Raw genomic sequence first — 13,888 nt, forward strand, 5'->3', positions numbered from 1 at the left:
ATAAGTCTTATTCGATTGTGGTCACAATGTTCACTTTCACAAAAATGATAGATAGCACTGAACCATATGTTGTCTGAGTCTGTTGAAAGATTTGATTTTGTTGAAGCTCATTGTTGCTGCTGTCTCTCATCTAAAACTGACTGAATCCATGAAATTGATACTTTATTGCGGAGAAGATGAAACTTTATTGCGGATCTTCGATGCAAATGTTGCTTTATTGCGGATCTGTGATGCAAATGTTGCTTTATTGCGGATCTGTGCGCGGATAGACTTGAAGGAAGCTGGAAGAAACTGTACTCCTCGAAACATGTGATGTTCTCAGTTCCACACCCATTACTAGACGTAGGATTTGGCCGTAGTCACAGATAGGATCTGATTTATTATGGATGGAAAGGGAGGCGAAAAGGGAGGTTTATTATGAATGGCTAACCAATCTTGGGGTAGATCAATAACAAGCCATGATGGGAATGGGTAAGTTTATTATGAACGAATAGGTTGTGAGTGTGTGCAAAGTGAAATGATGAAAGAGAATCCTGAAGGAGGGAGGAGCAATGTCTCTACACATGGCGCTGGTGACCCAGTTTTCACCATGGTACTTGCCCAGGGCGCCATCGAAGTGGTTTTCACCATTGGACGAAATTATTTCTCTTTACTTTTTTCGATTTTTCAATGTTTTTTTTGTGTCACAAGGCGCCTGTTTGCCAGGTTTTCACCAAGTAATGATTTTTTTGTTTTATAATTTTATTTTTTTTGTATTTTTGAATTTTTTGATTTTTTTTGTATTTTTGAATTTTTTGATTTTTTTTGTATTTTTGAATTAGGATATTCCGATGAGCTATGTGTAGAACCTGCGAAGGTGCATTCTGTTGATAGGATCCTCCAAAGGTTCACCTTCTATAGTTGAGAGCTGATATGCCCCAGATCCATATACCGCTGTGATGATGTAAGGACCAAGCCAGTTTGGTTCGAACTTGCCCTTCTTATCTCTGTCTTACTGATTCTTGGGGTTCTCTCTGAGGACTAAGTCACCTACTTCAAATGTGCGAGGCTTAACTTTGTGATTGTAGCTGCGACTCATTCTTTGTTGGTAAGCCTTGAGATGATTAAAAGCAGTGTGTCTTCGTTCCTCCAGCAGTTCTAGTTCTTGTAAGCGAGAGACCCTATAATCTTCATCATTGATTATGTTTCTCAAGTAGACCCGTAGAGAAGGTAACTCGACCTCAATAGGCAAGATGGCTTCAGCGCCGTAGACAAGTGAGTAAGATGTAGCTCCTGTAGGTGTGCGGACACTTGTACGGTAGGCCCAAAGTGCAGGATTGAGTTGGATATGCCAGTTACGGCCAGCGTCGTCGACTGTCTTTTTAAGGATTTTGAGAATTGTTTTGTTAGACGTCTCAGCTTGGCCATTACCTTGGGGGTAATATGGTGTGGAGAAACGATGAGAGATATGGAAGCGGTCACAGAGTTCACGAACATCCTGATTTTTGAAGGGACGCCCGTTATCAATAATAATGGAAGTAGGAATCCCATATCGGCAAATGATGTAGTTCAAAATGAAGGTAGCGATTTGTTTCCCAGTAACTTGTGTGAGAGGCACGGCTTCAATCCACTTTGTGAAATACTCTATGGCTTTGATAATGAATTTATGACCGTTGGAAGAAGGAGGGTGAATCTTGCCTATGAGATCGAGTCCCCACTGACAAAAGGGCCAAGGAGATGCAAGTGGTTGTAGTTCTTGTGCTGGTGCGTGTATGAGGTCTCCATGAATTTGACACTGCTTACACTTCTTGACAAACTGATATGAGTCTTTTTCCATAGTAGGCTAGTAATATCCAGTCCTGATGAGTTTCTTGGCCAAGGTAGGACCACTAGTATGTGGACCACATATCCCTTCATGCACTTCTCGTAACGCAATCTGAGCTTCGTCACTCTCTAAACATCTAAGAAGGGTGCCATCTAGACCTCGTCGGTATAGGATATCAGCTAGAATGACGTATCGAGAGGATTGGCGAATGAAAGTGCGGCGTTGGTTGTTCGATAGATCGGGAGGTAAGATATTGTCGCGAAGGTATGTGAATATGGAACCATATAACTGGGATTCAGGACCAACAACACATATCATTTCTATAGGAGTGATCTCATATGAAGGAATCAGCAGATTATCTACCAGGAACTCATAGCAGGTCTCATTTTGTGGTAGATCAATGAGCGAAGCAATCGTAGCCATGGCATCTGCAGCACGATTCTGTTCTCTTGGTATCTGCTCAAAATCTATCTTTGTGAAGTGTTGTTTCAAATCATCTACCAGTTGTTTGTAAGGCATTAGCTTTTCATCTTTTGTTTGGTAATCATCAGTTGCTTGACGGATGACAAGTTGAGAATCCCCAAAAACACGAAGTTCCTAGATCTTCCACTGAACTGCAATTCTTAATCCAGTTGTTAATGCCTCATATTCCGCTATATTGTTGGTGCAAGGAAATGATAAGCGGTATGATTTTGGTATAGAATCGCCTTGAGGAGTTATAAAGAGTATACCCGCTCCTGCTCCATGCTGTGTGTATGAGCCATCAAAGTATAGTTGCCATGGCTTTACATGTGATATTGTTAAAATTGCTTCATCTGGAAATTCTGACTGTAGAGGAACATCATCTATCATGGGAGCATCTGCCAATTGATCTGCAATTGCTTGTCCTTTTATTGCTTTTCTGTCTACGTACTCGATGTCAAATTCACTCAGAATCATTACCCACTTGGCCAGCCGCCCAGTAAGTGTAGCTTTGTTGAGAAGATATTTTAGTGGATCAATTCTGGCAATCAACTTAGTCTTGTGAGTGAGCATATAATGACGTAATTTTAGTGAAGCAAAGACCACAGCGAGACAGGCACGCTCGATTGGTGTGTAATTTAGCTCATATCCCACCAGTGTGCGACTGATATAGTATACTGCTTTTTCCTTGCCGTCAGGTATTTGTTGTGCTAAGAGTGCCCCCAGTGCCGTTGGAGTAGCTGATATGTAGAGTAACAAAGGTTGATCTGGAATTGGTGGCATCAAAACTGGTGGGTTCAAAAGATAATCTTTGAGCGCCTGAAAAGCCTGTTGACAGTTCTCATCCCATTTGAACTTGATGTTTTTGTGTAGCAGGTGTTGGAAAGGATTACACTTATCTGCAAGTTGCACTATGAATCTTCGTATGAATTGGAGTCTCCCTTGTAAAGATCGAAGTTGACTGATGTTCCTCGGTGGCGGCATGTTCAAGATAGCCTTGACTTTTGCTGGATCGGCCTCGATTCCTCTTTTAGACACAATGAATCCTAGGAGCTTCCCTGAGGTTACTCCAAAGACACATTTCTTTGGATTTAATCTTACTTTGTATTTTTCCAGCCGATCAAAGACAACTGAAAGTATGTCCAAGTGTGTATCTCTGTCTATTGATTTTTCCAAGAGATCATCAACATAATCTTCCATTGTTATGTGCATGAGATCATGAAAAATAGTGGTCATCGCTCTTTGATAAGTAGCGCCTGCATTTTTCAGCCCAAAAGGCATGACATTCCAACAGAAGGTTCCCCATGGACAAGTGAATGATGTTTTATGTTGATCTTCAGGCGCAATCCTGATTTGATTATATCCAGAAAATCCGTCCATTAAAGATAGCATTTCATGACCTGCTGTGAGATCAACAATCAAGTCAATGTTTGGTAATGGGAAGTCATCTTTCGGACAAGCTTTGTTGATATCTCTGAAGTCTGTACATATTCGGATACTGCGATCTGGTTTGCTGACAGGTACTAAATTGGAAATCCATTCGGGATAATCAATTGGGCGTATGAATCCGACATCCAATAATTTCTCCAGCTCTGCTTTGACTAGTAATGCCACTTGTGGGTGCATTTTCCTTAATTTCTGCTTTACTGGCTTTGCCTCCGGTTTGACTGTCAAATGATGCATTACCAAATCCGGATCCAATCCAGGCATATCAGCCTATGACCATGCAAAGTTGATTTGTCGTTCCTTAAAGAAGCTTATGAATTTTGCCTTTTCGGACTCTGTCAAAGATTGAGCTAAGAATATGTTGTGTGGAACTTCTTCCGTACCAATGTTTGTCTTTATACTTTCCTCTATCAGCATGGATGACTTTTCCTCATATGACGCTGGGAGAATGTCGAGCCTTCCATCTTCGGGTGCCTCAGAGAGGTTTTCACCTTCAGATACGTCCTTTCTTTTTACTTTTTTGGAGTCAGATAGCGCCACAGTGTGGTTTTCGCCATAAGACCCTTGTTTTGTTCTTATTTTCACATTTTTGCGACTAGAAGGCCCGACACCCTCACCGAAGTATGCCATGTTGTTGAGTTCTATGGTGTATCCTGCTTTGTGGTCTCCAGGGGGAAGATCATCTCGAATGCCAAGATAGTCGACAATAGCTTTGTCATTTTGAAATGTATCAAATTGTGTTGGTCCTTCATGATTCTAGTCAATGAGTTGGGGGTGAACAAGGGGAAGGTCATTAGTGTTTTCAGAGTTTGCTGGACAAAGAGTGAAGATGTGGTTATATTCAGGTATTTCAAGGCAATTGTCGAGGTCATCGATGGCACTCTCCTCATCAGTTTCGATCGTGAGTGAATCCAAATTGTCATCACTAGTAGCACCTTCTGGGACAGGTGTCCTCATCCTATGCGATTTCAACCTAGGACCTTGAAACGAAGACTGTGCGGGATCCTTATGGGTTGGTTCTTGACCAACTCTGAACTTTTTGTAAAATTCCTCCTCCTCTGTAGGTTCATCTGGCTCTCTGAATGTCTTGGTGAGCTCATAGTCACTGGAGGATTTGTCTGAACCCCATTCCCACTTATTAGAATCTGTGGAATAATAATCCTCTTGTTGAACTTCGGCCACTTTGATTCGCCATGCCTCTTTTGTTCTTTTATTGTGAATCTTGGAATTCAGAAAACCAAGTCCCTTGGAGCGTTCCCTTCTTGCAGTTAGCTCACGTTGTAAGGGCTCCATGACACCTTCTTTGCGTAACCCGAGAGAGCTTTTTCCATCATACCCAAATCTTTGCAAAATTTTGAAGCCTTTGCCATAGTTCTCACAGGGTATAATAATTTGATCTTGCGTGTCCTCTTCAATGTCTCTATAGAGCATTTTATATAAATTTTCTTCTTCTAGTTCGCCCCATCTTTGAAAGATGGTAGGATCCCATCTGAGTATCATGATGGAGATTTGCTTGTTAGGATGTGGCCTCCCATATTCTTTTGGAGAGCTCATGACTTGTCGTAAAAACACTGTCTGATTCAAAGTGTATTCTCCCATGCCTTTGTCTTGAAACTTACCTCTAAGTTCACCTTGTTTGGATGTTGAGGGTTTTAATGACTCAGGGTCAATGTATGCCGAAGAGGGAGTAGCCTCACGGTTACTGGGAATGATAGTCTTAGTATGTGATCTCAAGTTATTGCAATATATGAATGGATTTGGATCACCATTGACTGTTACCTCGACTCCATTATGAGGAAACTTAATGCATTGATGATATGTTGATGGGACTGCCCTCATTTCATGAATCCAAGGACGTCCTAGCAATATGTTATATGTGAGATCTAGATCTAGGACTTGACAAACCACATCCTTTGTGACTGGCCCGATTCTTAGTGGTAAGGTAACTGTGCCCTTGGATGAACGCTCTTCGTCATCATAAGCCTTGATGGTGATTTGGTTTGTAGAATTCACAGCTTTGTCAGAATATCCCAATTGTCTGATGGTGCTCAATGTACAAATATTTAGACCTGCTCCTCCATCTATCAGGACTCGCTTTATTCGATGTTTATGTATGAAGGCTTCAATGTGTAAAGGTGCATTATGTGGCTGACTTATGGAGGCATCATCGGCTTCTGTGAATGTGAGGGAGTGCGGAACGGATAGATATCCCACCATGGCTTGAAAATGGTCCACGTTCAGATCAGTAGGGACAGTAGTGTCTCTCAAGATTTTGTCAAGGATGGCTTTATGTGTAGGGGATATACGTAAGAGCTCAAGAATGGAGATGAGCGCAGGTGTCTTCCCTAATTGTTCTACAAGGTCGTACTCAGGTTTGATTGATGAAGGATTGGTATTCTTAGTGGAGGCACCTGGCAATGTGATTTTACCTCGACGAGTTGTAACATGACATTCAGAGGTAGATTCAAACGAAGAGCCAACACCCTTTAGGACAATCTTGGGTCTCTGAGAAGGATTCTCAGGATTTTTGTTCTTGATAGTAATAGTAGAGATATGATTGTCCATCGAGATGTGATCGATAGTAGAATCATAATTGTAAGGTGCTCTAGTGTAATTGGCTTGATCATCTGTGACTTTGCCTTTTCCTTTGTCATGTTTTGGGAATGGTTCCTTAAACACCTCATGTTCTTGGTTAGATGAATGTCCCTCAATCTCAATATCTCCTCTATCAATGAGATCTTGCACAATGTTCTTCAATCGATGGCAATTACTTGTCTTATGACCCTTGCTCTTATGAAACTCACAATACTCATCATCATTCCACCAATTTGGTTTGACCTTTGGTTCATATGGAGGAAAATCTGGAACTGTGATCACTTTGTTTGCCACAAGCTTTTTGAATACTGATTCAAGTGGTTCTCCCAATGGAGTGTACTTCCTTCGAGGTTTAGAAGTTGTTTGATTGTTCACTTGATTGTTGGTAGAACTTGATCCAGAAAAAACAAACTTGGGTCTCACTGTGTTGGCATCAACAACACCATCATTAACTGTGTTCTTGTTCTTGTTCCAAAATTTTGGTTTATCCTTTCCTTTAAAGTCCTCTTTGTTTTCTTTGAATAGTTTGATAACTCCTTGTTCAATTAAGACTTTTTCTGTTGCTAGGCCCTTTTCAATAACATCTTTGAATGTAGACAAACAAGCTTTTCTGAGATCATATCCAATAGCCTTGTTAACATTTTGTGTGAACATTTCTACCATTTGTTTCTGTGGGATTTCGCAAGAGCATCTGCTAGCTAGGTTTCTCCATCTTTGTAAAAATGTTGTGAAAGATTCTCCTTCCTTTTGTTTCGTATTGCACAAGGTAGTAACTGAGACATCTGTTTCAATGTTGTAAGAGAAATGCTGAATGAATGCCTCTGCCAAGTCGCCCCATGACTTAATACCAGGAGGTAATTGAGAAAACCATTCCATAGCTTGATCGCCTAAGCTCTGTGGGAACAACCTCATCAAGTATGTTTCTTCTGCCGCTACCTCAATGCAAGCTGTGAAGAATTGTCTTATATGTGCCTTGGGGTCTCCTCTCCCTCTATATTTGTCAACTTTTGGTGTCACAAAGTGTGCAGGAAACGGAGGCATTGGAATACTCTTATCAAAGGGATAAGGACATATATCTCTCATAGTGTATGTAGGTTTTGATGTACTCATGTCCTCCATTTTCTTTTGTAGATCCCTAATTTGTTGCTCCAAATTATTCTTGGGAGGAGATTGATTTCTTGTAGCATACCCCATGTTTGAAATGCCCATTTGAGGAGGAGCTTGTTGCATGTATGGATGATACTGATCGTAGACATGTCCATATGGAGGTCTATATTGTTGCGACATGTATGGAGCACTTGGCATAACTTCTTGTTGAGGGACCCCATATCTATTTTGTGCATATATACCATATTCAATAGGCCTTTCATTTTCCATTGTGTTGCCCCCAATTTTGACATGAGGTCTCCTTGTGTCAAAATTTTGAGGATGTCCTTGAGTATCCACTTGTTTTGATTGATCCATACCTTGAGCATGTGTTTGAGCATAAGGCCTCCATGATGGTCTTTGAGTGTAAGTATCATATGTTTGAGCTTGTGTATGTGGGATTGCTGGCTTTTGAAGCAAAACTGATGGTGACTCAGGCATCACATTCGGTCCCCTATTTCCTCCACTATTTGGTCTCCTTTGATCCATGTTGGGTTGAATTTGTTGTGAGGGTCGACTTTCTATAAGTTGAGATAAGTCAAAATCATGCGGTATTTTAGCTCCACTTTGTGCCATCATGTGTAAAAAGTATTGACGATCTCTCCTCATTATCTCTTCAACCAATCTATTGAAATGAGGATTCATTATGGATTCTTCTATGTCTACTGATAGTATTGAAGAGTTATCCACATTGTCATTGTGTGTAGCATTATTGTTTATAGTGTTTGTGCTTTCCACATTTGGATTATGTCTATAAACATTCATGTCTGGTAATGTAGTGTGCTCAGGATTGTAGAATAGATCATTGTCATACTCATAAGAACTCATGTTTACGGATTCTTGAGCTTCTTTAGCTATTCTCCTAGATTTTTGAAGGCGGGTTTCAACCATGAACTAGGTGTTTGACCAATATGTGAGAGACTAGATGAAAAATGACAAGAGTATGGAAGACCAAGAATTGTATGGAGTGTAAATGAATCTTGAGGTGTACTTGCAATGTCCAAAGTGTAAGACCAAGTATGTAAGTAGTAGAGTAGGTGTGACTTCCAAAGAGAGGATCGTTTCTCTTGATGAGGTAAGCTGACCTTGACTCTAAGTAAGACCAAATGAGACCCAAAGGTAAGAAACCTTGATGAGGGACCACTTAGCAAAGTGTAGTATTATGTAGTGTGTTGAAAGAGTATAGTGAGGACAAGCAAGTGACCTTTTTGACTCAAGTTTAGACAAGTATGAATGTAAAATGAGATGTGAAGCAATGATGGACTGTATGAAACCTTAGAACAGGCTGAATGCTAGATGAAACCTAAAGAGACAACCTAGGAAGCTTAAGTATGCCGAAACTGATTTTCTTTTGTTTGTTGGACTGTTAAAGTTTTCAATTCCTGACACAGACGCCTCTGTATACTTCACAGACGCGATTACCAGACACAGACGCCTCTCTGTTTGACACAGACGCTGTTAAAAACACAGACACTATTCTGCCCTTCACAGACGCGCTTATATGATGCAGACGCGGTTAAAACAGACACAGACGCGTTTCTGTAACCTTAGTGCAATTTTTCCAATGTGTGAAGTTGTTTTGTTGTGACCAAATCCGACTGTTTGACTGTTTTTCGTGACAAGAGGACACAATGTTGATGACTCAATGTTTGCAAACTGTTTAGACTCCAAAAGTGTGTTGTTTGATGTAAAAAGTTTTGCATACACTTGAAGACACAAAAGACACAATGTTTTGTTGTTTTGTCTTGAATGTTTGAGTGTTTAGCATAAGACAAGCACAAATCTTAGGGCTGGCCAAGACAATAGTTGTTGATCCCACATAGGGTTTTACCCCTGAGGCTACGCTATTCAGAGCGGATACTTAGATGCTTGACCTCACTGGCTCCACCCTCGGCACTCACTTCTCGGGTCAACCAAGCATCAGTCCCCATGAAAACTCCCCATGGCGAACTTTGTATCTCTACTAAGAACCGTATGTGTGTGGGCCGCTACCAGAGGTCCGACCTCCTGCCTCAACAACTAGAAGGATTTGGGCTTCTAAAACAAAAAGGTGCTAGTAAGGGCATCCGCTCGTGTGGCCATACATGCGGCGCTTTCAGCTTTGTAAATACAGAAGGCTCCCAGCCGGTAGGGGTTACGCCCTACAAATGATCAAATAAATTTAATCAAACGGGTTTATGGGGAGACATAGTGTCGGTATGAACTAATCAGCACACGTTATTCATAGTTTTCACCATGAATACATTTGATTATAGTGGTTCGGAAGAGGTGGATTTTCCTCGCTACCACTTGGGTCGTTCTCTTCTCACTAGTAGTCCTAATGACCACACGAAAAGACAGGCCCTCTAAAGATTAAACAAAAAGAGCCTATTGCTCAAGACACAAAAGACAATGATTCAATTTTAGTGCACCAATTGAAGTGTTTGCTAATCTATGAAAACAATGCACACAACAAAACTACAAAACCCTAGCTAAGGCCCTGCAACAAAATTGTTAGTAGTTTGGGTTGTTTCAAATGATAACCCCTTCCTGCAAGCACACAAGTTAGGTAAATTTTAGAAAACCCAAAAGACTTTGTGAAAAGGGGCCTTCAACAAAAACGTTTTTGCCTCCAAAGCAAGCTGCACAAACTTGGTTAGCTAGATCTGCAAGGGTTAGCCGAAAATAATCCAGATCTGAAACCCTAAGTACAAAATCCGAAAACCCGAATCAAAGAAAATTGACAAATTTGCAAAATAGAAAGCACAAACGCTTCTATACCAGACACAGACGCGTCTGCATTACACAGACGTTGTTCTGTGATACACAGACGCGCTCAGGTAACGCAGACGCCTTTCCCGAACACAGACGCGATAAGATCAATCACAGACGCGGTTTTAATTCACAGACGCGGTTCCAGAAACTTGCAAAAATAAAATCTGGCAAAACACAGACGCGATTCACGATATTGCAAACGCTTTTGAAATACAAAAACGCGATCCGAACGCTCGCAGACGCGGAAAAACCTAAAATGTCGTCGAAAATTGTCCGATCTGCAACTTCAAAAATGCGAAATCTGCAACAAAAATGTTAAATGCAAAGGGACAAGAGTCCCACCGGGCGTGCCAAAATGTTTATGGTGAAAATGGATAACAATAATAACAATATTGAAAGGCTAAATGGATCCAACCACTAAACCCTAGCCTAACAATGAACAAAGATCCACCATAACATATGAAGATTACCTAAGACAATGCAAATAACTCAAAATCACAAAGATTATACCATCACATGTCCAATAGGGTTTTGATCTCCATTCTTCCTATCTCCATTGATCTTGCTTGATATATTTGCTCTCAGATTTTTATATGCACAAGAGCTCAACAAAGAACGAAATGTGGTTGCAAGTAGGATCGTAGTGTAGCCAAGTACTCCAAAATCAGTCATTAGTCATTAGGGTTTGACAATGAAGGAAGCATCTCCTTAAATAGAAGACACAATATGAAATGGAGGGATAAGATTGAGAGGTGTAAAAAGAGGTCGGCTAGGATTAGAGGGTAGGTAAAGGAAATAATAAAATAATGAAAGGGGTAGGTAGTGTATGAATTAAGAGATGAATGACATGTGTCATGTGTAGAAAAAGATAATGAATTAATTAAATAAATAAAGATTTATTTAATTAATAGAAGAAGTAGGATAATTAAATAAATAAAAATATTTATTTAATTTAGGAAAAGGATAATTTAAATAAATAAATGTATTTATTTAAATGAGAAATAAGGATAGAAGAGGATAAATGAATTAATTAAATAAATAAAGATTTATTTAATTAATAGAAGAATTAGGCTTAGATAATTAAATAAATAAAATATTTATTTAATTAGACATGACAATTTTGAGTGTCTACACTAACAACTACTTATACTCTGCAAAAAATGGAGTGTATGAGAGAAATAATAGAACCATTGTTGATATGGCAAGGAGCATGCTCAAGGCAAAGAGATTGCCAAATGAATATTGGGGAGAGGCTATAGTAGCAACAATATATTTGATAAATAGAAGTCCAACCAAGGCAATTCATGACAAGATTTTGCAAGAGGCGTGGTCTAGGTGCAAGTGGATGATTGAGCACCTTAGAGTGTTTGGGTGTGTGGCATAAGCTCATGTTCCAAAGGAGAAGAGGCAAAAATTGGATGACAAAGGGTGATAAATTCATTTTCATGGGCTATAGTGTTGAGTCCAAGGCATATAGATTGTACAACTCCATCGCCAAGAAGATCATCATTAGTAGAGATGTCGAGTTCGTGGAGAATGAGTCATGGGATGGCTCAGTGGATACTTCTTCATCCACCTCGCAAAATATGCCCATCAATGATGATGATAGTGATGAGCATGAAGATCAGGAAGAAGCTTCTGACAGCTCCTGACAACTCCTGATGTAGACAGGCAGTCAAACAGACTATCACATAATTCTCAGAGTTCATTGAACTCTCATCAAATTTGGATAGCTCTTGAAGGCTCCCGACAACTATGGATGGCTCCTGACAGAAACAGGTAGAAAGGCAAGCAACTAGAGACAACCAGAGAATTGACTCCTGAATGCTCTCGACAATACATATCATAGTCTTTACAACAGAGTAGCAACAACAATGAGATTTCAGACCCCACTGTCGCCTCCCTAATGTCAAAGAGGACCAAGAGTCTAAGGGAGATCTACCAAAGTGAAAGGTATGAGGAAGATTTTGATGAGAAATGTGAACTTTGCATTATTTTCTCATAGTGATGGAATTTATTTTGAGGATTCTATGAAAGGGGAGAAATGATGTGAGGCCATGGATGAGGAAATAGATGTAATAGAGAGGAATGGCACTTGGTAGTCAACTGATTTGCCTCCCAACAAGCAAGTTATAGGGGTTAAGTGGGTTTATAAGACCAAAAGTAATGCTGAAGGAAGAATAAAGTGACATAAGGCAAGATTGGTTGTCAAGGAGTACAAACAACAATTTGGTAGAGACTATGATAAGATGTACGCCCCCGTTGCAATAATGGAGACCGTGCGAGCAATCATAGCTATTACAACTTAATACAAATGGATGTGAAGTCTGTCTTCCTCAATGGAGTGCTAAAAGAAGAGGTTTATGTGGAGCAGCTACCTGGTTGTGAAGTTTCGTGTCATGAAGGCAATGTATATAAGCTGAAGAAGGCTCTTTATGGGTTGAATCAAGCTCCACAGGCATGGTACAACAAGATTGACTAATATTTGATGAGCAATGGCTTTGGCAAAAGCAATGGTGAGCCCAATCTTTACATCAAGATAGCCGATGGTAAGATTCTCATTTTTGTCTTGTATGTTGATGATTTAGTTTTCATTGGGGATGATGATTTCCTCATTGTTGATTTTAAAGAGGCCATGAAAAGTGAGTTTGAGATGATAGATTTAGGTCTCTTGAGGTATTTTATAGGCATAGAAGTAAAACAAATGCTTGATGGTATTTTTATCTCTCAAGAAAGATATGTTAATGAGATCTTGAAGAGATTTAGAATGCATGATAGCAAGCTTGCACCAACACCAACAACCATAGGTCTTAAGTTGAGCAAGGAAGATTGTAGCAACATTGTTGATTCGACCAGGTATATGAGTTTGGTTGGAAGTTTGAATTATTTGACAACAACTAGACCTAATATAATGCATGCAGTGAGTTTGATTTCCAGATTTATGGAGACTCCAAAGGAAACCCATTGATAAGTGGGTAGGAGAATCTTGAGGTAAGTGAATGGCACCAAGGGATATGGCATTTTGTATAATGCAGTAAATGATTTCAGGCTAGTTGGTTACATAGATAGCGATTGGGCAGGAAGTGTAGATGATAGGAAAACCACATCAAGCTACGTGTTTCATTTGAGTTTGGGTGCAATTTCATGGGCTTCTAAGAAGCAACCCATTCTTTCCCTATCAACAACTGAGGTTGAGTATATAACAACGAATGCAACAACATGCCAAGCTATTTGGCTGAGAAGAATCTTAGCATATTTGAAGGAAGAACAAGAGGATGGAACAACAATCTTTTGTGACAATGTTTCATCAATTACATTGAGCAAAAACCCTATGTTTCATGGTAGAAGCAAGCACATTGAAATTAGGTATCACTTCATTAGAAGTTTAGTTGATAATGGTGAAATCAAAATGGAGTTTTGCAGGTCTGAGCAGCAACTAGAAGACATATTCACCAAGCCATTGGGCAGAGATAACTTCATGTGCCTAAGGAGAAATCTGGGCGTAGATTTGAATTTTGATTGAGTTTGTTGGCTCAGGACAAAGGGGGAGTGAGGGAATTTATTAATTGCCCCGAGCCCAATCAACCCTCAATGTATATATCTCCCCACCTACCTGTCAGGAGAGCTAAAGCAAAACAACTTGGAGAAGATTTGGTTGGGATCTCTATCCCAACAGCTCTT

This window comes from Cryptomeria japonica, chromosome 2 (genome assembly GCF_030272615.1).
Source record: "Cryptomeria japonica chromosome 2, Sugi_1.0, whole genome shotgun sequence".
NCBI lineage: Eukaryota > Viridiplantae > Streptophyta > Pinopsida > Cupressales > Cupressaceae > Cryptomeria > Cryptomeria japonica.